General features: G+C 38.2%; 1 long non-coding RNA gene across 2 annotated transcripts in view; it reads left to right on the forward strand.

Moving 5' to 3' along the window:
• Window positions 1-229: 229 nt before the first annotated feature.
• LOC106007252 overlaps window positions 230-27,461 on the forward strand; it is a 53,942-nt gene continuing 26,710 nt past the window's right edge. For both annotated transcript variants that reach the window (XR_001181910.1, XR_006604267.1), the window contains exon 1: window positions 230-371. This is a non-coding gene — a long non-coding RNA (uncharacterized LOC106007252). The remainder of the gene's footprint in view (window positions 372-27,461) is intronic.

Here is a 27,461-nt window from a genome sequence, read left to right on the forward strand (position 1 = left end):
GATCATGCTTCCTTTCACATGTAAAGTCTGCTGATGGGAGGAGAGGGGATATAAATAGGGGTAAACATCCGGGTAAGGAGAGAACAATAAAGATTCGCAAGCTTGTCACTCCGTGTCTCCTGGTCGTTCTTGCTGGCGAGATCACAAGTAGGCAGAGAGGCAGGCAGAGAGAGAGAGAGAGAGAGGAAAGCAGGCTCCCTGCTGAGCAGAGAGCCCAATGCGGGGCTCGATCCCAGAACCCTGGAATCATGACTTGAGTCGAAGGCAGAGGTTTTAACCCACTGAGCCACCCAGGCGCCCCAGACAAGGAGAGACTCTTAGCATCATCATTTGACTGGTTCCTTCAGGCAGAGATCTGGGAGAACAAAATGGTAAGAATACTTCCCTTTTCCTGACTTTTCTCAGATGTCCCCAAGATGTCAGCTGCAGCATCCAAGGTGAGCAAAGTATCCTAGCCAATGATTTTCTACCCTCATCATATAATTGTAGGGGAGGGAAAAGACATTTTCTCTACCTTCTTAGGTTCCGTGATTGCAGCCTATGAACTGAACTGACAAAAGACAGATTAACAGAAAAAAAATTATACTCATTTTATTTAAAATTTGGGCAGAAAAACAGAAACCCAAGAAAACAACTGGGACTGAAGGCTTATATACCTTTTTAACAAATAATAATAAAATAATAAAATAAATAAAAACTAACAAGGGGAAAGGGCATTAAGCTCCTAGGGAAGATAAACTGTGAGAAAGTAACTAAGAAATATATGGGGGAACTGGGGGAAGATTCAGGTTATTTTATACCTTTCTCATGGGAAATTTTATAACCTACTTGTTGGGAGAAAGGGGGGTGGGGTGTCAGAGCACCCTTCTTGCATCTGGTGTTTCTCATGTCGTGTCTTCAGCTCAAAATTATCAGTATGCCCAATTGGCATATTTTGGAGTGGCATATTCTGAACCCCTTAACTCAAACAGACAATCCTAGGACTGTTGCAGATTTGGGGGTGGGGTGAGTAATTCAGAAGGTTAATTTGAATTGCATAGGAAAGACAACACTTAAAGAGGCAAAAAAAAAAAAAAAAAAAAAGTTCTGGTTTGTTAGCTTCCAAACAGATATTTTTATATGAAAGGGTACACTGCGAGGGAGTTATGTGCAAAAATTCTGTTCATGTATAACAGGATTTGTTCTAATACCTCCTACACACCACTTTTAAAATGCACCCCTCTCCGGTTTATAGGTTGTTGTCTTGGGAGAGACTGTGACTTAGTATGAGGTGGTATTTGTAGAACAAAAACCTTGCTACCAACAAAAGCCTTAATAAAAATAGGAAATTTAAAATGATAAATAGAGACATAAATAGGTAGCTATACATTTATACTTTATAGTTTGCTTTGAAAGAAGTAAACATAAAAACTAAAACCAAATGAAGATTTCCATATTGATGAAGTCTGAAAAGAATGTTATTCACAGTGAAATTTTCTGTTCATGGATCCTGTTTTCCTAAATCCCTTTATGATATTATATTGGCATGAAGACTGATATATAGTGTAGAGAATACTTGTACACCGAGGTGAACACTCCTCTTTACCTAAGAAAAAGAAACTCTTTACTTTAGTATCTGCCCAAGCATTGCTTTTTACAAAAGAGTAATGATGTCAGGAACTACAGGGGCTTTTGTTGAAGAACTTCTGGTCACAACCAAGGGACATTTGATAGTTAAATCCAAGGAGGCAGGAAGTGAATGAAGACAAACAAGAGGAAATGATTATTTGATTGTGGCTAAAAGAGTGGCGCACACAAAGCCATACAGATTAGCAAACCCAAAGTGCCAGCATTCCTTCTGAGCTGTAATTTCCTGAGAACAAAAAGGCATTAACTCCGTAACCTCAATGCACAATGCCTACTAATTGCCAGTGATAAAAGTGAGCCTCCTGCTTCTAATCCCAAAACCTCCTACCATATTTCTGTGAATACCATTTGTGAATTTGTTCACTCCATTTCCCCTATGATAAAAGCACTCCTGGAGGTGGCATCGCTGTTTGGTATGCTTCTATATTTAAAAATAGACAGACCCGATCAATACAAGGAACAAATGAATTAGAAAACTTTTGTAAATGTGAAGGCTTATTTACATTATAACTTGTTGGCCAGTCATTTAAAATTATGCACCGGAAGGGGGACAAAATATACTACCCCAAAATATGGGCCTTTCTGGCAAATTCATTATTTCAAACTGGTTATTTTTAAGAAACAACAGACACAGATGAAACTCTGAAAACAGAGTACCCTTTTGTAAGAAACATTTGTATGTATAAGGGAAATCTCTATTTGTCATGGTGTCTCCCTTGTTACACCAAAAAGAGGGGATACTCAAAATCTCTAGAAACTAATCAGTGGAGAAGACATGTACTTCAATCAGCCTAACAATCTTACCTTTGTCTGCGTCTGAAAACCTCCCATAACAGATCCCTACCACCAACATGTTTTTTTGTCTTTAACTGAAGGTAGTATTTAAGGTGATGGCTTGAGCTTCTTAAGAAGTTAGTCAGTTTTCCTGTTTTTTATCCATTATACAGGATAATAATACATATTATTACTTTTGTTTGTTTTTTTCCTGTTAATCTATCTTGTATCAATTTAATTAGACGAACCAAAGAACCAAGAAAGGAAGAACATTTTGGTGCCCCTACAACACCGATAGAATTGTTTAAAATAAAAGCTTTATGATTAAACACCTGATAAAATGCCATTATATGTATTAAAATCCAATATTTGAGCGACCTCGGTGGCTCAGTGGGTTAAGTATCTGCCTTCAGCTCAGGTCATGGTCTCAGGGTCCTGGGATCGAGCGAGCGGCATCGAACTCTGTTCTCAGCAGCGAGTCTGCTTCCCCCGCACTCTCTGCCCATTGCTCTGCCTACTTGTGATCTCTCTCTCTCTTTCTCAAAAATTCTTTAAAAAAAAATAAATAAAATAAAAACCAAAATTTAATTGAGTAAACTTGATGATCTAATTGGCTTTATCAAATCATTCATGAATCAGGCTGCACCCAATCTAGCAAGTACAGGAGAGCTCTGCTGAACTAAACAAAAACATTTTTAAGGGCAGAGGAAGGCCGTTTAGAAACATAAGAAGGAGAGAGAGAAAAGAATTTATTAGCAAGGAAGTCATTCTTCTTGCCTTCCTGAGGAGAGAGGAAGTATTATTATTATTTTTTAATATTGTATTTATTTATTCGGGAAAGAGAGAACAAGCAGAGAGAGGGACAGAGAGGGAGAAATGGGGCTCGATCCCAGGACTCTGGGATCATGACCAGAGCCGAAGGCAGACACTTAAGGGACTGAGCGACCCCAGCACCTCTGAGAGGAAGTGTTCTATCAGTAAATTTCTTTGTACTGCCCAGGATAGTCCATATTGCTTTCAGTTTACATTCCTAGGACATTGCAACTGTACTTAGGTATTAAGTCTTGGTTTACTGATGTGGGGGCCTTAACCAAAGTGACTCCATTTGGGGCCCATGGATTTCTTTTTAACAATCCTCCCCTTTTGTTCAAACTCTCAGCTTAATGGAAGTGTTATCAAAGCTGAAGGTGTTAGCGCCTCTCTTACCTATCCTCTGTAGTGCTTGTGGCTTTCGTTGATCCTTTGCATGGTAGCCACAGGTCATGATGGTTTTGCTTGCCCTGTGATATTTATAGGTGATAACTTCAGGTTTACATTCTTAAGGTCAGCCAATCCCCTTTCTTCCTTTTTTGAGTTCCAGTCCTAGGGAGAGAGTTTGCTTGGTATTTAGTGGCTACAAACATGCTTTTAAAGTCTTTGAGAGAATTTAACGCACAAGGGAGATTATTATGATGACTCTAGGCAGGATATTTCCAGTGTTTGGAGAGCACTTTGAAATCAAGGTCCCCAACCCAAATCTATCAAAATCAAGTAAGTCAAAGGAAATCTATGTGGAAAGAGTCACCTTTTTAGGGTGAACGGCTTGTTTTGTAATCTTATATAATTGAGTTTCAACTTTCCCAGAAGTATTAATCCATGTACAGTAGGTAGTGTTGGCCATAGCACAGATACCTCCTTGCTTAGCTAAAAGATGATCAAGAACTCTTCTATTACCAAGAGCAGCTTTGGCCAGAGAGTCTAAGGGTTCTTGTTGGATAGCTATTGCTTTAGCATCAGATTCTGCAATAAGAATTAAGATCATAAACTCATTTGCTTTTATACCTAACCCGGTAAGTAGTGATCTGCCAAGAGGAGTGAATCCTCAATTATGAAAGTCTCTTGGGTTCTTTTTAATTTACAATGTAAATTCAGGAGAGTCAACCCGTGATATGTCTCATTTTGTTTGTGAAACATTTGGGACACAGATTTTTCTCCCAGCCTGAAATAGTTATTCTAAATTCCAGAGGTTATCCCCTTGGCAATAGCTCAGGAGATAAGGAAGGATCAGGTCTGGTCTTTCCAGGCTAATGAAGGAGTAGAGAAAATGAAAAAGAGAGTTTTCATTTAAAGTGTGGAGTCTTCATCCATTATTTTGGTGGAAGCATTCTCCCTCAAAGTCAACTATTTCTCTCCCTTGTCCTGAGCAAGCAATAAAGGTGCACACAGAAGTTGTATCTGTCCACAATGTCAATTTTATTCAATCATAAAGCAAGGTTAAGAGAACTGTAAAGCAGGTTTAGGATTCGCTACACATTTAACTTGGCTTCATACATGTCACACACACAAAGTACAATACAAAGTCACACAACAACAAGATACAGTAAGAAGGTAAGGTAAGAAGTTAAGAAGGTAAAACGGTAGAAGTTAACTTAAGAGGTAAGAAGAGGTAAGAGGTAACCTTTAATAGAGGTACCTCTATTAAAGAGGTAAGAAGTTAACTTTCTTAAAGGTAAGAAGTTAACAAATGGAACTTGAAGTCAATCCAGGAGCAAAGAGTTCGAGTTTGAGATGAGCACTCGGTTGGTCAAGATCAGCTCTTGGTGTTTACTCTATTACGTTTAAGCAGTGGAAGAGCTCTGTTATGCCCAGAGATCCGTTGGACAGAGACTTCAAGGGAAGTTGCCTTTTTTTTTTTTTAAGATTTTATTTATTTATTTGACCGAGATCACAAGTAGGCATAGAGGAAGCAGAGAGAGGGGAAGGGAAGCAGGCTCCCTGCTGAGCAGAGAGCCCGATGAGGGGCTTAATGCGGGGCTTCATCCCAGGACCCTGGGATTATGACTTGAGCCAAAGGCAGAGGCTTTACCCCACTGAGCCTCCCAGGTGCCCTGGAAAGTTGCCTTTCTGATGTGATCAGATGTGGAAGAGTCAGTGTCTGGAGGGTCTGACAGTTTGCTGCAAAAGTCCTCCACTTTTAAAGGAGTTTAATCAGCCCAAGGCCTTTGTAAAAGGTCTCTTCTGATTCTGCTTGTTTTCAGTTCTGGACTTTGTCAGTCTGTGCTGGTTTGGTAATATCTGGTCTGAGCTTCAGTGCCTACTTAACATGAGTCACTGCTTCGCATGAGTAACTCCATCTCACTCTCTACACTCCTCAATCCGGTTTGGAGGTCTCCAGCATCTGTCCAGGACCAGGAGTCAGGTGGAGGCTTTCTCCGCTGTGTACCGTGTTTACCATCTTAATTTCCCTGATTTAAGAGCAGACTGTTGCCTTGTTGTAAGGACATTAGTATAGCAAAAATGTGGCAACAAGGGAACATTTTTCTCTGAAGCAAAATGGACTTCGCCTATACGTGTCACAGTCTTTGTAGATTGTGTTGCTGTTGCCTTTGTGAGAAAGCCAGTTTGGTCACATATTAAAAATTCTTCCAAAATATTCCTTTTCCACAAACCTTTTACAACTTTCTTTTTTATATTCATATTTTGTCCCAAGTCTTCCCTCTTTAAATAACCAGCCTCACTTTAGGACAAAATTACTTTCTTTTCTCTCAACAAAAATGTATTTCCATTTTCATACTATTTTTTTGCCTTACCAAAAACATACATCTGACTTTTCTTGTATACAGAACTGTTTCCCCTTAATTACATTTATTAGAATTCTTAACTCATGGAAACCTTAATTTCTAGTGAAAATTAAGTAGTTGTGATTGTGAACTATTATGTTAAACCAGAATTTTTAAAATTTTAAGATTTATGAATATATTTCATAATTTTAAAAGCAGATGCCTTCTTCATTTTTCCAAGGTAGCATAAAAAATCCAAATATTTTTAAAATTTTTCTGTAATGAGAAGCCAAAAGTAGATAAACCTATATTTAACATTTAGTGTTTCAGTATTTTATTGTGTTTGAAAATGATCTAGATATTTATGAAATTTAACTTAACTCACTATTTAACCTAACTCAGCAAAATTTAAGTTTCAGGTTACCAAAAAGATTTGAGAAAGCTATTTAAGTACACATAAATATTCCTGAATTGTCCATTTATAACCTTTTATCTTGTTTATTTATATTTACTTAACACATGTGTTTAGATTACCTACAAAAAGTCTATTAAACACTAGACAAAATCAGCTATTATCCCAAGCTATTCTTTTTTTGTTGGCACATCTTATAAGAAAGAGATAACAGCAAGACTTACTTGGCTAATAAACTGAAGTTAAAAAAAAAAAATGTTTTAGGGGCATCTAGATGGCTTAGTTAAGCATCTGCCTTCAGCTTAAGTCATGATCCCAGGGTCCTGGAATCCAGCCCTATATCAGGCTCCCTGCTTAGCAAGGAGCCTGCTTCTCCCTCTCCCTCTGCTACTCCCCCTCCCTGCTTATTCTCTCTCTCTCTTTCTCTCTCTCTCTTTCTGCCAAATAAATAATTTTTTTAAAAAGTTTATATTTAATGCTGGTAACTCTAAAAGCATTCCTGTTTTAATTAAATCATCAGCATTAAACGAGCTTTCATATAGAATATTTTCCTAGATCACATATATTTGAAAAACATTTGGGTTGATTTCTGTCTTGCTGAGGTTTTAGAATGCCCAATCCTTATAAGCTCTTGTTTTAAACCAACTAAATAGGGCTCTTTTGTAATGGGCTGGGGTGGGGGAAGCAGGTGCAAGAGCACCTGTCTCTGGGCTTCCAGACAGACCCGGTTTGGCTACTTGCTGCAGACAAAATCCAAAAACAGAGATAAGTGGTGGTCAAACAAAAAAGGAATTTATTTCAGTGAGGCCAACAACTGGGAGGACCATGGACTAATGCCTCAAAAATTATCTCCAAGTTGCTAAAAATACTTCTAGGTTTATATAAGGAAAATGTGGGACTGAGGTTGGTGGGCACTTGCGTGTGAGCAGTAAAGGTCAGGTCGACATATCTTGGGGTCAGTCACAGGCCAGGGCTTGCTGGCTCAGGGCAGTCCTTATTGCTTGAGGGGGTAGTTTTGGTTCTCATCACTGATGCTTTGCCTACAGGGTCTTTTGCCGGGAGTTGAGAGACAAACTGAAAAGAAACCTTAATTAGAAAGTGGAGGTGGTGGAAGTCTTGCTTCAAGTTATCTGAGTGCTCAAAGGGGTTTAGATCCTACAAAGATAACTCAAGAATGTGTGTCAGGCCAGTCATTCCTTTTGAATCAGCACTGGCAGTTTTACCCCTGATTTATTGTCCTCGCTGTGATTAGGCTATCGTCTGGCCTGATAGTGGCTGTTTGTTCTTACATTCTTTCACAAGATAGCCACGGGCCTAAAATGACTTCTGTTATGTCAAGAAAGCATGTCTTGTCTTTCTTTTTCTGAGGACCCTTAACTGCGTCTCTTTACAATATCAGGAGGTAGCGTGATATCTTATATTTACAACATATATGGATATGGACATACACACAGACTGATGTAAACACCTCATAGTTATTAATATTTGTGGACAAAATTTTTAGGATGTCTCTTTGTCCCTGAAATTAATCTTAAGGAGGCTAGGATAGAGTTTGGTCATAACAGTTTTGAGTAGTTTATACTTTTTATTTTTCACTTTATTTTATTTTTTTATTATTATTTATTTTTATATTTTTTTAGAGAGCAAAAGGTGGTGGGGAAGGGGAGAGGAGGAGAAAGGATCTTAAGCAGGCTCCAAGCCCACTGTGGAGCCGCACACAGGGCTGGATCTCACAACCCTGATATCATGACCTGAGCTGACATCAACTGACTGAACCACACCAAGCAGTTTGTACTTTTTAAAAAGTCCTCTGCCCCGCAACTCTTGAATTTCTTTGAGTCGCAGGTGGTTGTGTGCTTTGTTTACATTTTAAAGACTTGGTAAGGGATACCTGGATGACTCACTCCATTAAGAATCTGCCTTGAGGGGCGCCTGGGTGGCTCAGTGGGTTAAGGCCTCTGCCTTCAGCTCAGGTCATGATCCCAAGGTCCTGGGATCAAGCCCCGCATCAGGCTCTCTGCTCAGCGGGGAGCCTGCTCCCCCCCCACCCGCCTCCCTTTCTGCCTGTGATCTCTGTCAAATAAATAAATAAAATCTTAAAAAAAAAAAAAAAAAGAATCTGCCTTGAGCTCAGGTCATGGTCTCAGCGTGGTGTCCTAGGATCGAGCCCCACACTGGGCTCCCTGTTCAGTGGGGAGTCTGCTTCTCCTTCTCCCCTCTGCTTCTGCTCTCTTGCTCACACACTCTCTCTCAAATAAAATAAATAGAATCTTAAAAAAAAAAAAAGACATAGTAAGATGCATAACTTCAAGGAACAGAAAAAGAATGTAAGTTTCTCCAGGGACTTTGGATTCCTAAGGCCAAATTGGTATGTCTTTTGAAATAAACAAGGAAAGTTTGGGGATTGGTAAAAGAATAGATGAATTTTGAATTGCCTCTAGAGCTCACTTTCTTTCTGAAAAGACTTGTGAGATAAGGATAGCTGCTCTGAATTTTTTTATAGAATAGGGTTGTGACTTAAATGACATCCTAGGGTAATTCACCTGTCCAACTACATTATCTACAATTTGCTTTTTTCATTCTTCATACATAGTTTTAATTTTTAATATTTCTGGCAATATTGAATAACCCTCCTTGGATATAATATGGGTCCTCATAGAGGGTACAAAGGATATTACCTTCCTAAAATCCAGAGTCACTCCCAAAGAGAGTCAAAAGAAAGAACCAATAACAGGAAGTCAGAAAGCCAAACTCAGTTATGTAAAATGAGACAAACAAGAAGGTAATAGTTATCTCTGGGAGAGAAAGGACCACTATAATGGGTTTGGATTGGGAAAGGAAGGGACAATGTGAAACTTTATTTTTTACTCTCTAGTGGGCACTGCCAACAGAGATTCAGAAAACTGATTCTGTTAAGAAGTTTTACCCTTCTCAGGCTTTTGCCAGATTTTCTAGGATTCTTTTTTCAGGCTCTGGTGGCTAGTTTCCTTTCCACTGATTTTTGTTTTTTGTTTTAAAGGTTTCATTTATTTATTTGACAGATAGAGATCACAAGTAGGCAGAGAGGCAGGCAGAGAGAGAGAGAGGAGGAAGCAGGCTCTCTGCTAAGCAGAGATCCTGATGTGGGGGGGCTCTATTCCAGGACCCTGGGATCACGACCTGAGCTGAAAGCAGAGGCTTTAACCCACTGAGCCACCCAAATGCCCCTCCTTTCCACTGTTTTAAGGAAATAATGTAGCAGTTTACCAGAAAATCCTGCAGTTTTCATCAGCTCTGGGAGAGGGTCATATGGGGGTCCTCCTTTGAGGAGAGAGACGGTGGTATCTGTAAGGTCATTAACTTGTAGTGAAAGCAGGGGAGCTAGGTTCTTGTCTCACAGGAGTTGAAGAATGAATCTCACGGCAAAGTAGAGTGAGTAAAGCGACAGAAATTTATTAAGTGAAGATAGAGAAAACACTCTTAAGAGTGAGAAGGGTCCGGACAGGGTTGCCAACTTAGGGCCTTTAGGGTTGGTCTTTTATAGAAAGCTAACCGGGGAATTTAAATCCTTTTAACATCTCTATTGATAGCACCTTCAATGGCTTACTTCCTTTTTAGGGTCTGGTTATTCTTTGTTGGTTACAGGTGATTAGTATAAAAACCCATCCCACATGACCTACCCCATACACCTAGGGCAGGGTGGTCCAATTTGCCCTCTTACCTCTGGTTTCCCCACACATCCATATTTGGGGGATTTCTTTGAGCCTGATCAAGACCCCTACCTTTCTCTCCCTACCTCACCGCGACTGTCCCTTACACAGGTGGACTTTGGTTTACAGTTGTATAGTCTTTCCAAAAGTAGAAAAACAATTCGGACAGAATTAGCAGAATGAGTACTCAAAGGAGGATAGAATTAAAAGAGTAGCAGTAGGAGTTATGTCAGTCTTAAAGTCTTTTGTTTTAGGTACCTCCTACATCTGTAATTTTTCATTAGCCCTTTGTAATGAATCTTTTAATGAAACTATTTTGGAATTTTGAAACCTTGTGGAAGCTTCAGCTTGCCAATTACAGCAGGCATCCCATTTTGTTTAATTCGAAAACACTTAATTTCAAGTGTACTTCTTAAATGATCTTATCTAATTGCTAAGTTCCCCCATCAAGGTTATTGTATTTTTAGGTTGTAATTTCCCTGATCCTGGCAGCAGTTTAGTGGGACCCCAGCCACAAATGGGACTAGCCCACATTTCTGTCTATTTTTATTTTGACAGTTACCAAGTAAAGGGGCTTGGGATAATCCCTTCTAACCCCAGCCTAGAATGTGCCATTTAGGAATATGGATGATTTTGAGCTGAAGGCATTTGAGACCTTTGGGTGGGGAGAGACTTTTGTCCCTCCCTTAGTCACATAGAATAATCTAAAAATAGGTGTCTTTCCCAGAATACGGATTATTAACAGAGATAAATTTATCTGAGTGACCCATCTGAATGATAGGGCAAACTTCCAATTACCAAACATGCACCCAACTTCATATCACCTTGTGAAGGGCATTCCTTCCCTCTTAAATCCCAGACCCCTACCCCTTTTTTAGTTCAGGATGACATTCATACCTCATTTTGCCTGACTGGTTTTGGAATTTCCATGTCTATGTGGAGTCCCTGTACCTAAGCCTGATTATATTTGATTTTCCTTTGTTAATCTGTCTCGTGTCAATTTGATTCTTAGTCCAACTAGAAGGACCTTTGAGGGGACAGGAATTCTTACTCCCTAACATAAGTCAAGTTCTTTAAAACATAAAACAAACCTGTAGTTTTGTATAGATTCTGGGACCATAGTTCTTAAATATAAAATAAGCAAATATGCCAGAATATGGTACACTTAACTTTTTAGAGTTTAAGAATCCTATTAACTAAGCTCATATTTACACAAAACAAGACAAACAAACGTGGGTACATTAACACACTAGCAGTAACCAAAAGATGTCACTGTGGACCAACCAAGAGAAGTCCCTGCACACACCACCAGCAATTCCCAGTGTGGACTAAACCAGCCTTTTCCTTTAATGGAGAGTGTGGACTGGAAATGGAGAGATGGGAAAATGGGGAAAGGATGAAACCAGCAAACTCCAGTAAATGGAGACTGCCCACTGGAACTGGGGAAAGGGTTCTATTGTGGACTGAACCTGGGGCTGAAGACTGGCACTCTGTCAGAGTCTCTTGTTAGTCTAGACTGATTTGTTAACCCTGGACTAGAAAGCCAGTTGGACAGGTGTCTCAAATGCAAAAAGAGCAGAGCTCAAATGGAGGAGACTTAACAATGGCCCTTGGAAATGATGAGAAGGACAGTGAACTCAAAAATTTCACAGAACGCTATCCCTATGTTTCTCGTTATCCCCAAATGCCATCACAAGTTCACTTTATCCCGATGCTGTCACCAAATCTGTTATAAAACAAAATTCAACTCAGTAAATTTGATGACTTGATTGGCCTAGTTTAGCCATTCATGAATTGGGCAGTATCCCATCTAGCAAGTAGAGGGGATGCAGAATCATCGACCCCAAAGGGCAAGAAGGAATTCTTGAGACATTTTACAGTGCAAAAAGGTGTATTTATTATAACATGGGGACAGGACCCATGGGCAGAAAGAGCTACAATGGGATTGTGAGAGGTGACTGAATATATACTTAAGTTTGTGGAGGGAGAGAGGGATAGAGATAATGTAAGTTTCTAAGGAATTTCTCTTTGCTGAAAGTGAGGTTCATAAGACCTTGGAGGTCTGGCTATTGTGAAGATAAGGTTGCTTTTGGTCAACATAAAACATCAACATTAAGGAAGCCATTAGGTCCTTGAGAAGTGTCACACTCCACATTTCTCAAGTATTTATTAGCAGACTGCAAATTTATAGGAGATATTATTTAAACTACATTCCAGTTCCTTTTGTTCTTATCATTAAAGGGGAACACTGAAATAAAAAAGAAAGATTTTTTAAAAGCAGAGATGAGGGAGAATATCTCCTCTGGAGAAATTTGGCAGTATCTGGAAGGGAAGGGTAAAAGGCCAGATCTGAATTTCTTGTGAATGGTATGCTTTGTTTAAGGAAGGTCTTTCAGTGATAGGAGAGGGGTGGACTTGATTGAGACAGAGCAATTGATCTTAACAACAGAACTGGTGGAAACCATAAGGAGAGGATTTTGAAGTAAGACATTCGAATGATGTTGGAGTGTAATCTCTATCTGTTGACTCTTTCCACTGAAAAATTGATGGCACATTCTGTAAGTTCCTATAATGAACAAGTAAGCCATTTGGGAGGCAAGAAACTGCTAGAGAAGAAAAGTGATGCTGACGAATATAGCAGAATAGCAAAGTCGTGAATTTCTCAGTACCCTCCCTGAACAGTGGAGAGAAGGTTCAGATGGTTCTGATTCTTATAGGTGATCAGCCCATGCACATACACATGCATAAACAAACTACCAAAATGGCATCATTCACAGCTGTATCAATCAATTATAGCTATGATAATCTCAAAAGTGACCAAACTTTACAACATGGGACATATATATTAAGGATGGAGCTCTTGTTCTCCCAAGAAGACACATGAAGTGAAATTTTGTTTAGCTCATTTTGCCCCCTCTTACCAACAGAAAACCCATTTGCCTCTTAACTCCATGAAAGTACCAAGTACATATTTTTCTGAGGATTACTAAGTGAATGAAAGGTACTTTTACTGAACAGTCTATCACAGCTGCAAACTCAGAAGAGGAATGGGTAAGCCCTGTTGCAACCAGGCCAACTGCTCCCCACCAGGGGATCTCAAGGCAGTGGGACAAATCTGAAGAGTAACTCCTGGTTGGGTTTGTCAACACTGTTGCCTAATAAACTCAGATAAACTTGTCACAAGAGAAACCAGCAACTCAAGAAGAGAATTTGGAAAAGAGAAAGGGAGAAATTTATTTGGGGTGTCAGCAACCAGGGAAGGTGGCAGTCTTAAGTCTTAACAACCAACCTCTCTTATGGCAAGATGGACATCTAGAGTTTTATAAGGAGAGGGTGAGGAGGTTTGTGCAAGAAAGCAGGCAGTCATGGGTGGGAGCTGGTTTAGCCCATGATCTTGGACAGGGAAGGGGATGTGTGGGTGTGGTCTTCTAGGCATTCCAATACAATCAAGGCTTTTCTGCTCCGGTGGTTGGATGTTCTGGGTCATTGCAAAACACTGTCATCAATGCCTCAACAAAATGCCATAAGAAATCAGCACAATGGTTTTTAGTTACAGCATGAATTAGGCAGTCTTGTCGAGTTCTGATTTTAACTAGTAGAGTGTATGGCTGAGCAAGAGGATTCACTAATATAATAGCAAATTGAAATTACTTAATTGGTGGTTTAAAATTATATCTTAATTTTGCTGGTGTACATTTTGCTTCTACTAATGAAATATATGCACCACATCTTCTTTATCCATTCATTCATGAGTGGACATGGTAGTCATGTAGGTTGTTTCCATATCTGGGCTGTCGTGAATAATGCTTCCTTGAACATGACAAAGCGGTATTTGTTTGAGATCCTGATTTCATTTCCTTTGGATATATATACCCAGAAAAGATAACAAGCGTTGGAGAGTTTGTGAAGGAAAGGGAGCACTCGTGCAACATTAGTGGGAACATAAATTGGTACAGCCACTGTGGAAGACAGTATGGAGGTTTCTCACTTAATCAAAAACCAAGTGGCATATATTGGAGTGCCATATTCTGATCATCTTCACTCTCAAACTAGTTTTTTATTGATTTAATGTTATTAACATTACATTTCATAGGAAATATGAAAGGAATGCCACTTGAAAAACAAGTTAAACATTCCAGTTGGTCTCTGAACAGAGCTCTGTTTCCTCTCAAATGCCTTAAGAAAGATACAGAAATTTTTAAAAATTGCAAATCATAAACCAATGCACTAATGATGTGAGAAACAAAGGCAGAAGAAAAAGTATTAAATTTCCTTACTACTTAAAGCCTATTGGCAAGTCCTTGAAACAGGTAAAAGTGACATTGCCCTAGGAACTAAGGGCAAAAGGCAATCTTAGGCCCAACCCCCAGGTTACTGTAAGTATATTGACACATAAAATTTCCTTTGGAAATTTCTTTTATCTCAACTATCCACAACCCCTACCCCCCCTCCAAGATAGATGCCGGCAATCATTCTCCAAGCCTCATATGACACATCAATATACATCTGAAAGGTCTTGTGACTGAGAGTTTCCTAACAATAATAAATGACCTTTCCTAACAATAGCTAGTTCCCTCGGGATCCTGGAAACCTTGTTTCCAAAATACCTGGGAGGCTTATTCTCTCCCTAACCCCCTTATAACTTGAAGAATATAATCGGCCACTTTTGTTGACCCCAGAGCAGCTCTTTCTGCCTGCCAATCCTGTCCCAGTGCTTTGATAAAGACCACCTTTTTGCACCAAAGACGTGTCAAAATTCTTTCTTGGCCATCAGCTTCGAACCCTAGCATCCTTCCTCCATCGCTAATAGCTATGATCCATCAAACATTTATCTAAATGTTTATTATAAATTATGTAGAGTTCAGGAAACAGAAATTAGCAGAAAAAAGAGAAAGAGAACCTATTCTTTTCCAGTAATTCAGAGGCTTATATGTCCTTATGGATAAATGTTTTGCCTTTTTTTTTTTTTTTTTCCTGTGCAATGTAATGGTTACTCTCCTTTAGATAATCAGCATTTCAGGAGAACGTTGGTGGTAGATCTTTTTGTTTTTGTTTTTAAGAGAGATTAAGAGAGAGAGTATGAGCTGGAGAGGAAGAGAGGGAAAGGGAGAGAGAGAATCCCAAACAATCTTCATGGTCAGCACAGATGTCACAAGCCTGAAATCATGACCTGAGCTGAAGTCAGTAGTCAGACACTTAAATGACTAAGCCGTTCAGGCACCCCAGTCTTTTCATTTATTTATTTTATTAATATAGTTTTAATTTTGGACTAGATGCAGGTTTTTTTAAAAAGTTGCTAATAAGTTCTTGAGTTCACACATATAACACATACCCAGTTTCCCCTGTTAGTAACATATTATATTAGTAATGTACATTTGTCACAATTTATGAACTACTATTGATACATTATAGCAATAATGAACTTTATCTGAGCCTGTAGTTCTGGAAGCAGCTATAATTAAAGTACCCTCCCCTCACTTTGTGTTTTGAGAAAATGCTTACTGCAAAGAACCAACCATCTCCACATGACTTAGGTAAGACTTTAATTAAAAAAAAAAAAAAAAATTGGGTGCCTGGGTGGCTCAGTGGTTAAGTGTCTGCCTTTGGCTCATGTAATGATCCCAGGGTCCTGGGATCGAGTCCCTCATCAGGCTCCCTGCTTCTCCCTCTCCCACTCCCTCTGAATGTGTTTCCTCTCTCGCTGTGTCTCTCTCTGTTAACAAATAAATAAAATTTTAAAAAAACAAAAACAAAACAACGTTTTTGGACTTGTGGATAAACCACTTTTTACCTAGGACAAGGCCAGGCACAGACCCTCCAGGTTCTCATTACTGGCCTCATATTTTTTATTCCCACTGATCAGTCTGAACAAACTGCTTGATTTGCCCAAACTTCATCAAAGCTTCTTTCCTCCCAACAGGACCTTGAATTTTGACCCATTCTCTGTGTGAGCCAGTGTGAGAATTCAGAACAACTCCTTAAAGATTTTCCTGAAAAGTACCTGCACATAGAGAGAGACATTCCCTGGTCAACTATCTGATCTTGATTCTTCATAGCCTTGCCCCTTGTAAAGAAAAATTCATTTTTGCTTTGAGAGGCTTGCAGATTTGATGGTTAGAGCCACCTCCCTATTACAATAGTCTTTTTGAATAAAGTCTCTACTTAAATCCAGATTTGTTATGTGAAGATTACTAACGTTGAAACTTTAATATTTAGATTTGTTTTTACTTAATGTCCTCTTTTCTGCTCCAAGATTCCAGCCAGGAAATCACAATACACTTAGTTATTTTGTCTCTTTAGGTTCTCTTGGCTGTGAATTTTCTCAGCTATTCCTTACTTCTGATGACCTTGACAGTACCTCAGGTATTTTATAGAATGTCCTTCTACTGGCATCTAGCTGATGTTTTTCTTGCCATTAGACTGGGGTCAGGAGTTTGGAGAGGAAGACCATGTGGGTGAAATGCCATTATCATCTCATTGTATCGAGCGTCCATATTATCAGCATGAACCAAGATCGGGGCAAAAGGTGTGTTCATTGCTCTTTGGGTGTCGTTCCTTTGAGGCTCCCATAGCTGACAGAGTGAGGAAATAATGTCTCCAACTTTAATAACCCATTACCACATGAATTCATGAATTCGTTCAGCCTCCTCTTCTTATCTATACCCTCCCACTCTAACAGACCAAATATGCTTCTTACCATCTGCCATTAATTTACTTAATTATTCATTTCCACTGTATATGTTTTTGGCTATCCAAAGCCACATAGATCTTCTCTGATGTCTTCTTCCAGACATTTTATAATTTTGTAGTTTACATTTAGGTCTAAATCCATTTGGGATTAATTTTTTAAATAAGATTTTATTTATTGGGGGGGGGAGGGGTAGAAGGAGAAGCAGACTCCCCATTGAGCAGGTAACCCTTCAGTCAGGACTTGATCCTAGGACTCTGAGATCATGACCTGAGCCAAAGGCTCTTAATGACTCTTAATGACTGAGCTACCCAGGCACCCTGGGGTTAATTTTTGTATAAGACATAAGGTCTGTGTTCAGGTTCTTTTTGTTTTTGTTTTTGTTTTCTGTTTGTCCAATTCTTTGTTTGTATATGGATATGCAGTTCCTTTCAGCACCAGCACCATTGTTGAAAAGGCTCTCTTTTTTTCATTGAATTACTTTTATACCTAGGTTTTTTGTCTATCCATAAATATTTTATAATAATTTCATTGATAACTGCAAAATAGCTTGCCAAGATTTTGATTGGGATTACATTGAATCTAGAGATCAATTTGGGAAGAATTTACATCATAATGATATTGAATCTTCTGGTCCATGAACATGGAATATCTATTTATTTATATCTTTAAGTTCTGTTGCAGGTTTTTAAAAAGTCTTCCACATTTAGGTCTTATATTTATTTGTTATATTTGCACCTAGGTGTTTTATGAAATGGGAATATTTCATGGAGGTTATTGCAACTGGTCTTGCTATTCTAATTTTTTTTAAGATTTTATTTATTTATTAGAGAGTACAGGGGTGCCTGGGTGGCTCAGTGGGTTAAAGCCTCTGCCTTCAGCTCAGGTCATGATCTCAGGGTCCTGGTATCGAGCCCTGCATTGGGCTCTCTGCTCAGCAGGGAGCCTGCTTGCTTCACTTCCTCTCTCTGCCTGTCTCTCTGCCTACTTGTTAATCTCTCTCTATCAAATAAATAAATAAAAATCTTTATTAAAAAAAAAGAGAGAGAGAGAGAGAGAGCACAAGCAGGGTGGTGGTTAGAGGGAGAGAGAAGCAGACTCCCTGCTGAGCGAGAGGCCAACTCTGGGTTCGATTCCAGGACCCTGGGATCATGACCTGCACTGAAGGCAGGTGCTTAACTGACTGAGTCACTCAGGCACCCTGCTACTTTGATTTCTAATACTGATTTTGTTTGCTGGTATATAGGAAAGCAATGGACATTTAACCTGCATCCTTGCTATACTTGCTTATTGCAAATTTTGTTTTGTTTTGTTTTGTTTTGGTGGAGTTTTGTGTTTTGTCTACATAGACATTCATGTCAACTGAGAATAAAAACATATTTATTTTTTCCTTTCTGATCTGTATGTCTTGTATTTATTTTTACTGTCTCATTGCTCCAGCTCAGAATTAAAATACATGCTTAACAGGATGTTGAGAAAGGACATTGTTGCCTATTCTTGATTTTAGGGTGAAAACATCTAGTTTCACATCATTATGTCTTTATCAAGTTGAGGAATTCCTCTGTACTAATTTTTTATGGGTACCATAACAAATTACCACAAAGCAAGTGGCTTTAGAAAAAAAGCAATCTATTTTCTCACCATTCTGGAGGCTAGAAGTTCAAAATCAAAATTAGCAAGGTCATTCTTCCTCTGAAGGCTCTAGGAAAAAATCTGTTTTAACTTCTTCCTAGTTTCTCATCCTTGCAGACAATCGTTGGTTTATAGCTGCATCACTCCAGTCTCTGCCTCTGTCCTCAGGTAGCCTCCTTCCTTCTGTACAAATTTCCCTCTTATAAAAGACAGCAGTCATTGGATTTAGCCCTACTCTAATACAGTATGACCTCATTTTAACTTGACAATATTTCTGCAAGACTCATTTCAAAATAAGTCACATTCTGAGGTTCTAAGTGGATATATTTAGGGGACACTATCGATCCTCTATTCCTATTTTGATAAGACTTTTTATCATGAATGGGTATTGGATTCTGTCAAATACTTTTCCCGCATCAATATATAGGATTATACAATTTTTCTTCTTTAGCCTGTTGATACTGTGGATTATATTGATTTTTCAAATGTTGGACATTTGTATACCTGTAATAAATTCCTCTGTAATATATAACTTTTTATACTTTCACAGATTTTGTTTGGCTATTATTTTATTGAGGATTTTTACATTTATCTTCATTATTTGTCTGTAGTTTTTTTATAATATTTTTAATCTGGTTTTGACACTAGGATAGTGCTGGCTTCATTTGTTTTCTGGAAGACATACTGGACAAATAGCATTATTCTTCCTTAAATATTTTCTAGAATTAAGAGTGAAGCCATCTTTACTGGTCTTTTTGGTTTGGAAAGGTAATTAAATACTTATTAAAATTCTTTTATAGGTATAGGTCTATTCAGGTTATCTTTTTCCTCTATATAAATTTTAGCCAACTGTATAAAAAAATGTTCTATATAGTCTAAATTACCAAATTTGTGGGCAAAGAATTGTTCACAGTATGCTTTTATTATTACTGTTAATGTCCATAGAATCATTAGTATTGAACAATATTAGCAGTGTGCGTACAGTCTTCAATTCTTTGTTAGCCATAATGTAGACTTATTAGTTTTACTGATATGGTTAATGAACTAGCTTTTGGTTTCATCAATTTCTTGTTGGTTTGCTGTTTTCACTTTCATTGATTTCTGCATTAACTTTTGTCATTTGTTTGACTATGCCAAGTGCTTTTAGACCTTCAGAACAATGTTCATTCGGTTGCTGGATGAAGTATCATATAAGTCTCAATTAGATGAAGTTCATTGATAATGTTTCTGTTTTCTGTATCTGTTGAAATTTTCAACAATAATAGTGAATTTGCTTATTTCTCTTTCAGTTATGTCCATTTTGCCTTACATTTGACGTCCTTTAGATGTCAATTTAAAAAATTGACCCTTTATCATTATTTATATATTATGTAATATTATTTCATTTGAAGTTCACTTTGTCTGAAATTAATATATCTACTACAGCTTCTTTTTATTAATGCTAGTATAATATATCTTCCCCCATCCCTTCACTTTGAACCTACTTGAGTTTTGTATTTAAAGTGAGGTTCTTGTCAACATCATATAACTGGACTTTGCTTTTTTATCTACTCTGAAAAATTTTGCTTTTTACTTGATATATTTAGACCATTCATGATAAAGTCACTGTTGATATAATGGATTGATATAGATCTTTATTTCTCTAGTTTTAGTTGGGTATTGTTATTCAATTCCATGTAATCTCCTTTCTTAGCTTATCAGTTACACTTATTTAAAAAAATTTTATTGATTGCTCCAAAGTTTACAACATACATTTTTCAACTAATATAAGTTTATTTTCAAATACTAAAGACACCACTCCACACACGGAGCAGGTGTCTTATAACAGGGTATTCTCAATTCCTAAACCCCATCCCTGTGACATTGCTGCCTTGTATTTACTATATCCATATGATTTCAGCACCAAATATATTGTTACTCTCATTGCTTTAAAAAGCATTTATATTATAGATCAAATAAGAATAAGAAAAATAAATTACAAAAACTTTTTTTTTAATTACTAAATCTTGACATTTATTTTTCCTTATTCTTATTCCCTTCCTTTCTTCATGTAGATTCATAGTTGTGACCCATATCTTTTTCCTTCTGTCTGAAGAATTTCTGTGCATATTTAAAGCAAGCTATATCTACTAGTGATAAATTCCATCAATTTTAGCTTATTTGTCTCTTTCAATTTTTAAGTATAATTTCACTGAATATAAAATTCTAGGTTGGAGTGTGTGTGTGTGTGTGTGTGTGTGAATTCAATTACAACTCTTATTATTTTGCTTTTATGGATAAGGTGTTTTATTCCTCTGGCTTTATTCATTATTTTTTTCCTTTGTCTTTGTTTTTCTGCAGTATTAACTGATATGCCTAGATGTGACATATTGGCATTTATTCTGCTTAGTATTTTTCATCATTTATTTTTGAAAGTTTTATCCATTATTTTTGCAAATATCTTTTCTTTTATTTTTTTCAGTGTTCCAAAATTCATTGTTTATGCACCATTCCCAGTGCTCCATGCAATGCGTGCCTTCCATAATACCCACCACCAGGTTCACCCAAACCCCCACTCCGCTCTCCCAAAAAACCCTCAGTTTGTTTCTCAGAGTCCACAGTCTCTCATGGTTTGTCTCCCCCTCCAGTTTCCCTCAACTCAATTCTCCTGTCCATCTCCCAGTGTCCTCCATGTTATCCCGTATGCTCCACAAGTAAGTGAAACTATATGATAATTGACTTTCTCTGCTTGACTTATTTCACTCAGCATAAACTCCTCCAGTCTCACCCATGTTGATACAAAAATTAGGTATCCATCCTTTCTGACAGAGGCATAATACTCCATTGTATATGGGGACCATATCTTCTTTATCCAGTCATCCATTGAAGGGCATCTTGGCTCTATCCACCGTTTGGTAACTGTGACCATTGCTGCTGTGAACATTGGGGTACAGATGCCCTTCATTTCACTACATCTGTATCTTTGGGGTAAATATTCAGTAGTGCAATTGTACGGTCATAGGGTAGCTCTATTTTAATTTTTTGAGGAATTTCCCTCTTTGAAATTCCAAAGTGGCTGCACCAACTTGTATTCCCATAAACAGTGTAAGAGGGTTCCCCTTTCTCCACATCCTCTCCAACACTTGTTTTTACTGTTTTGTTAATTTTAGCCATTCTAACTGGTGTAAGGTGGTATCTCAATGTGGTTTTGATTTGAATCTCCCTGATGGCTAATGACGATGAACATTTTTTCATGTGTCTGTTAGCCATTTGCATGTCTTCTTTAGAGAAGTGTCTGTTCATGTCTTTTGCCCATTTTTTGACGTCATTATCTGATTTGTGTGTGTTGAGTTTGAGGAGTTCTTTATAGATCTTGGATATCAGCCCTTTGTCTGTATTGTCATTTGCAAATATCTTTTCCCATTCCATGCGTTACCTCTTTATTTTGTTGACTGTTTCCTTTGCTGTGCAGAAACTTTTGATCTTGATGAAGTTCCAAAAGTTCATTTTCACTTTTGTTTCCTTTGCCTTTGGAGATATGTCTTGAAAGAAGTTGCTGTGGCTAATGTTGAAGAAGTTACTGCCTATGTTCTCATCTAGGATTTTGATAGATTCCTGCCTCACAATGAGGTCTTTTATCCATTTTGAGTTTATCTTTGTGTATGGTGTAAGAGAATGGTCGAGTTTCATTCTTCTACACATAGCTGTCCAATTTTCCCAGCACCATTTATTGAAGTGACTGTCTTTTTTCCACTGGATATTTTTTCCTGCTTTGTCAAAGATTATTTGATCATAGAGTTGACGGTCCATATCTGGCCTCTCTACTCTGTTCCACTGGTCTATGTGTCTGTTTTTGTGCCACCATGCTGTCTTGGTGATCACAGCTTTGTTGTAAAGCTTGAAATCAGGCAACACGATGCCCCTAGCTTTGTTTTTCTTTTTCAACATTTCCTTAGCAATTCGGGGTCTTTCTGGTTCCACAAATTTTAGAATTGTTTGTTCCAGCACTTTGAAAGATGCCAGTGGAATTTTGATCGGGATGGCATTGAAACTATAGATTGCTCTGGGCAATATAGACATGTTACCAATGTTTATTCTTCCAATGCATGAGCAGAGAATGCTTTTCCATCTTTTTGTGTCTTCTTCAGTTTCTTTCATGAGTGTTCTGTAGCTCCTCAAGTACGGATCCTTTACCTCTTTGGTTAGGCTTATTCCCAGGTATTTTTTTTTAAGATTTTTAAAATTTATTTGACAGACAGAGATCACAGTAGGCAGAGAGGGGGCAGGGTAAGCAAGCTCCCCGTAGAGCAGAGAACCTGATGTGGGGCTCAATCCCAGGACTCCAGGATCATGATCTGAGCCGAAGGCAGAGGCTTTAACCCACTGGGCCACCCAGGTGCCCCTATTCCCAGGTATCTTATTGTTCCAGGTGCTGTAATAAATGGAATCAATTCTCTAATTTCCCTTTATATATTTTCATTGTTTCTGTATAAGAAAGCAACTAGTTACTATAGATTGATTTTGTATCCTGCCACATTACTGAAATGCTGTATGAGTTCTAGTAGCTTGGGGGTGGAGTCTTTGGGTTTTCCATATAAAGTACCATGTCATCTGCAAAGAGAGAGAGTTTGACTTCTTTACCAATTTGAATACCTTTTATTTCTTTTTGTTGTCTGATTGCTGTTGCTAGGCCTTCCAGGACTATGTTGAATAACAGTGGTGATAGTGGGTATTCTTGTTGTGTTCCTGATCTCAAGGGGAAGGCTGTCAGATTTTCCTCATTGAGAATGATATTTGCTGTAGGTTTTTCATAAATGGATTTTATGAAGTTCAGGAGTGTTCCCTCTATCCCTATACTTTGAAGATTATTAATCAGGAAAGGATGCTGTATTTTGTCAATGGCTTTTTCTGCATCAATTGAGAGGACCATGCGCTTCTTTTCTCTTCTCTTATTGATTTGTTCTATCACATTGATTTGCAAATATTGAACAACCCTTGCATCCCAAGGATAAATCCCACCTGGTCATGGTGGATTATCTTTTTAAAGTACTATTGGAGGGGGAGCCTGCTTCCCCTTTCTCTCTGCCTGCCTCTCTGCCTGCTTGTGATCTCTGTCGGTCAAATAAATAAATAAAATCTTAAGAAAAAAGAAAAGATAATTGCCACAGTTAAAGGTTGGGACACCTGGGTGGCTCAGTTGGTTAAGCAGCTGCCTTCAGCTCAGGTCATGATTGCAGCATCCTGGATTCGAGTCCCACATCGGGCTCCTTGCTTGGCGGGGAGCCTGCTTCTCCCTCTGCCTACCACTCTGTCTGCCTGTGCTCACTCGCTCACTCTCTCTCTCTCTCTAACAAATAAATAATAAATAAATAAATAAATAAATAAATAAATAAATAAAGTACTATTGGATTCTATTAGCTAGGATCTTGTTGAGAATCTTGGCATCCATATTCATCAGGGATATTGGTCTGAAATTCTCCTTTTTGGTAGGGTCTTTGCCTGGTTTGAGGAATGCTGGCTTCATGAAAAGAGTCTGGACGTATTCCTTCTGTTTCTATTTTTTGAAACAGCTTCAGGAGAATAGGTATTATTTCTACTTTGAATGTTTGGTGGAATTCTCCAGGGAATCTGACAGGTACTGGGCTCTTGTCTTTTGGGAGGTTTTTGATCACTGCTTCAACCTCATTATTAGATATTGGTTTATTCAGGCTGTCGATTTCTTCCTGATTCAGTTTTGGAAGTTTATAGTTTCCAGGAATGCATCCATTTTGTCTAGGCTGTTTGACTTCTTGGGATATAACTGTTGATAATAATTTCTGATGATTGTTTCTATTTCCTTGGTGTTAGTTGTGATCTCTTCCTTTTCATTCATAATTTTGTTAATTTGGGTCCTTTCTCTTTTCTTTTGATTAGTTTGGCCAGTGGTTTGTTGATCTTATTGATGCTTTCAAAAAACCAGCTTCTAGTTTCATTGATGTGTTCTACTGTTTCTCTAGTTTCTATCTCATTGATCTCTGCTCTAATCTTGATTATTTCCCTTCTTGTGTGGGGAGTTGGCTTAATTTATTGTTGGTTCTCCAGTTCTTTAGGTGGAAAGAGAGCTGGTGTATTCTGGATTTTTCAAATTTTTTGAGGGAGGCTCGGATGGCTATGTATTCCCCCCTTAAGATCGCCTTTGCTGTATCACATAGGTTTTGGACCAAAGTGTCTTCATTCTCATTGGTTTCTGTGAATTGTTTAAGTTCTTCTTTGATTCCCTGATTGATCCAAACATTCTTAAGCAGAGTGGTCTTTAGCTTCCAAGTGTTTAAATTCCTTCCAAACTATTTCTTGTGGTCAATTTCCAGTTTCAAAGCATTGTGGCCTGAGAATATGCAGGGAATTATCTCAATCTTTTAGTATCAATTGAGCCCAGGTTTGTGACCCACTATGAAGTCTATTCTGGAAAAATTTCCATGTGCACTTGAGAAGAATGAGTATTCTGTTGTTTTAGGGTGGAATGTTCTGTACATATCTATGAGATACAGACCCATTTGATCTAATATGTCATTCAATGTTCTTGTTTCTTTATTGATTTTCTGCTTGGATGATCTGTCTATTACTGAGAATTGTGTGTTAAGATCCCCTACTATTAATGTATTCATATCAATATTTCTCTTTATTTTGATTAGCAGTTGGCTTATGTAGTTGGCTGCTCCCTTATGGGTGGCATAAATATTTACAATTGTTAGATCTTCTTCATGGATAAATCCTTTAAGAATGATGTAGTATCCTTCTTTACTCTGACTACAGTCCTTAGTTTAAAATCTAATTTATCTGATATTAGAATTGCTACCTCAGCTTTCTTTTGAGGCCAATTGGCATGAAAGATGCTTCTCTATCCCTTCATTTTCAGTCTGGATGTATCCTTAGGTTCCATTTTTGTCTCTTGTAAACAACATATGGACGGGTACTGTCTTTTTATCCAATCTGCAACCCTGTGCCATTTTATGGGAGTATTTAGGCTGTTCATGTTGAGAGTGATTATTGAAAGGTATGTTTTTATTGACATCATGTTGCCCGTGAAGTCCTTGTTTCTATAGATTGTCTCTGTAAATTTCCGTTCTGTGACCCTCTTTGGTTCTTTCTTCTTTTATAGAACCCCCTTAATATTTCTTGTAGTGGTGGCTTGGTGGTCACATACTCTTTTAAACCTTGCAGGTCTTGGAAGCTCTTTATCTCTCCATCCATTATGAATGTCAGCCTTGCTGGATAAAGTATTCTTGGCTGCATGTTCTTCTCATTTAGTGCCCTGAATATGTCTTGCCAGCCCTTTCTGGGTTGCCAGCTTTCTGTGGACAGGTCTTATGTTATTCTGATGGACATTTATCTGAATGTAAGGAATCACTTCTCCCTACCTGCTCTCAAAAGCTCTTGTCTAAAATTATGATTCATCAGTCTCACAATCAAGTGCCTCATGGTCTTTCTAGATTCGTTGAACTTGGGGGTTGTTCTTTCTACCTCTAAGACACAAAAGCTGGTTCCATTCCCCAGATTGGGGAAATTTTCATGGAGAATTTGTGCAACTATATCTTCTAGTCTTCTTTCTTTCTCCTCTCCTTCAGGGATCCCAATAATTCTGATGTTGGAATGTTTCATGGTATCATTTATTTCCCTATTTGTGTTTTCATGGCTTCTAAGTTGTTGGTTCCAGGCCTTCTCCTGATCCATTTTCTCTATCAGTTTGTCCCCTAGATCACTAATTTTATCTTCTTCCTCGGTTACCTTAGTCTAGAATATTTAGATTAGTTTGGATCTCATTGATAGCATTTTTAACTTCTTCTTGGATAGCTTTCACTTCTGCCCTTGGTGATTCCATGTTGTCACTAATAGTATTCTCCAACCTAGCCATTGCCAGGATAATTGTTACCTTGAATTCCCTTTCTGACATACTGTTTATGTCCATATCCAATAGTTCTGATGGAGAGAGCACAGTCTCTGAATTTTTCCTCTGTTGGGTATTCCTCCTCCTACTCATTTTGGTGAGAGGTGGTTGAGGGGATGTGTAGCTGAATATATCAACCATGATCCAGGCAGGGTGCACTCTGGAATGCGTCTGAGCAATCAGAAGTCACCATGAAAAAGAAAGAAAAAAGAGAGAGAGAGAGAAACAGAGACAGGGGGAAAAAAAGAGAGAGAGAGAGAAGACCCAGCCAGAATGGGCCCCAAAGGTAAGATTTATAAGGTATACAAACAAAAATGGACAAACAAAAAGACCAACAAAATTAAATGACAGGAAAAGAACCCAGCCAAAATGAAACCCAAGGATGAGATTTATATAATACCAGAACAAAAACAAATACACAGAAACATTGACAGGAGAAGAAGATGGGAGGGTAGTTATAAATCCTCGATGTGGGCAAGGAAGGTTATTTTGATTCTTCCTGGGTGTATCTTGATATCTTTGTTAAAGGACTCAACTTTTCAGAGATAAAGGGAGATTAAAACTTGTTTATATATAGCAGTAGTTTTGATTAGGGGAAGAGGATTACCTTGAAGCTTATATCTATATCTTTATTTTTAAAAAAAGAAAAGAAAAAAGTATATGTATGAAAAAGTTCACGCTAAAAGGTTATTATGGAATATGTTGTATTAAACCTCTAGTTGTAATGGTTAAGTAGGTTAAAAAAATTAAAAAGAACAAGAATAGTGAGAATGAATTAAAAATAAAAGTTGTATCTTTAAAATATACAGATTTTAGGGCAATACTGGGAGCTTAATATATTGATTTCCCCTGATATTGGGGTTTTACAGTTTTATGGGGACCCTGTGGTGGTTGTCCTCTTGTTCTTTTGGCTGGCTTTCTGCGGGAGGGGCCTGCCGCATTGTTTTTCAGGCAGTCTTGCTTGGGTTGAGTCCTCCTGCCCCCATCAAGGGTCTGGGCTCTGCGGAAACCAGTTTTTCAGGCTTTTGTTCTCTGGAGGTTTTTTCCTTTGGCAGCTTTTTGCTGCTTTTCCGAGATTTAGTGGAAAGCAAACTGCACCCAGACCTCCACCTCAGAGCGCAGCCTCAGTCTGCTCTCCTATGAGTGCTCCAGAACACACAGACTCCCCCCTCCCACAGGCAGAGCACATCCCCAGCCA

This window comes from Mustela putorius, unplaced genomic scaffold (assembly GCF_011764305.1).
Source record: "Mustela putorius furo isolate JIRA1106 unplaced genomic scaffold, ASM1176430v1.1 tig00003988_pilon_pilon_pilon, whole genome shotgun sequence".
NCBI classification, from domain to species: Eukaryota; Metazoa; Chordata; class Mammalia; order Carnivora; family Mustelidae; genus Mustela; species Mustela putorius.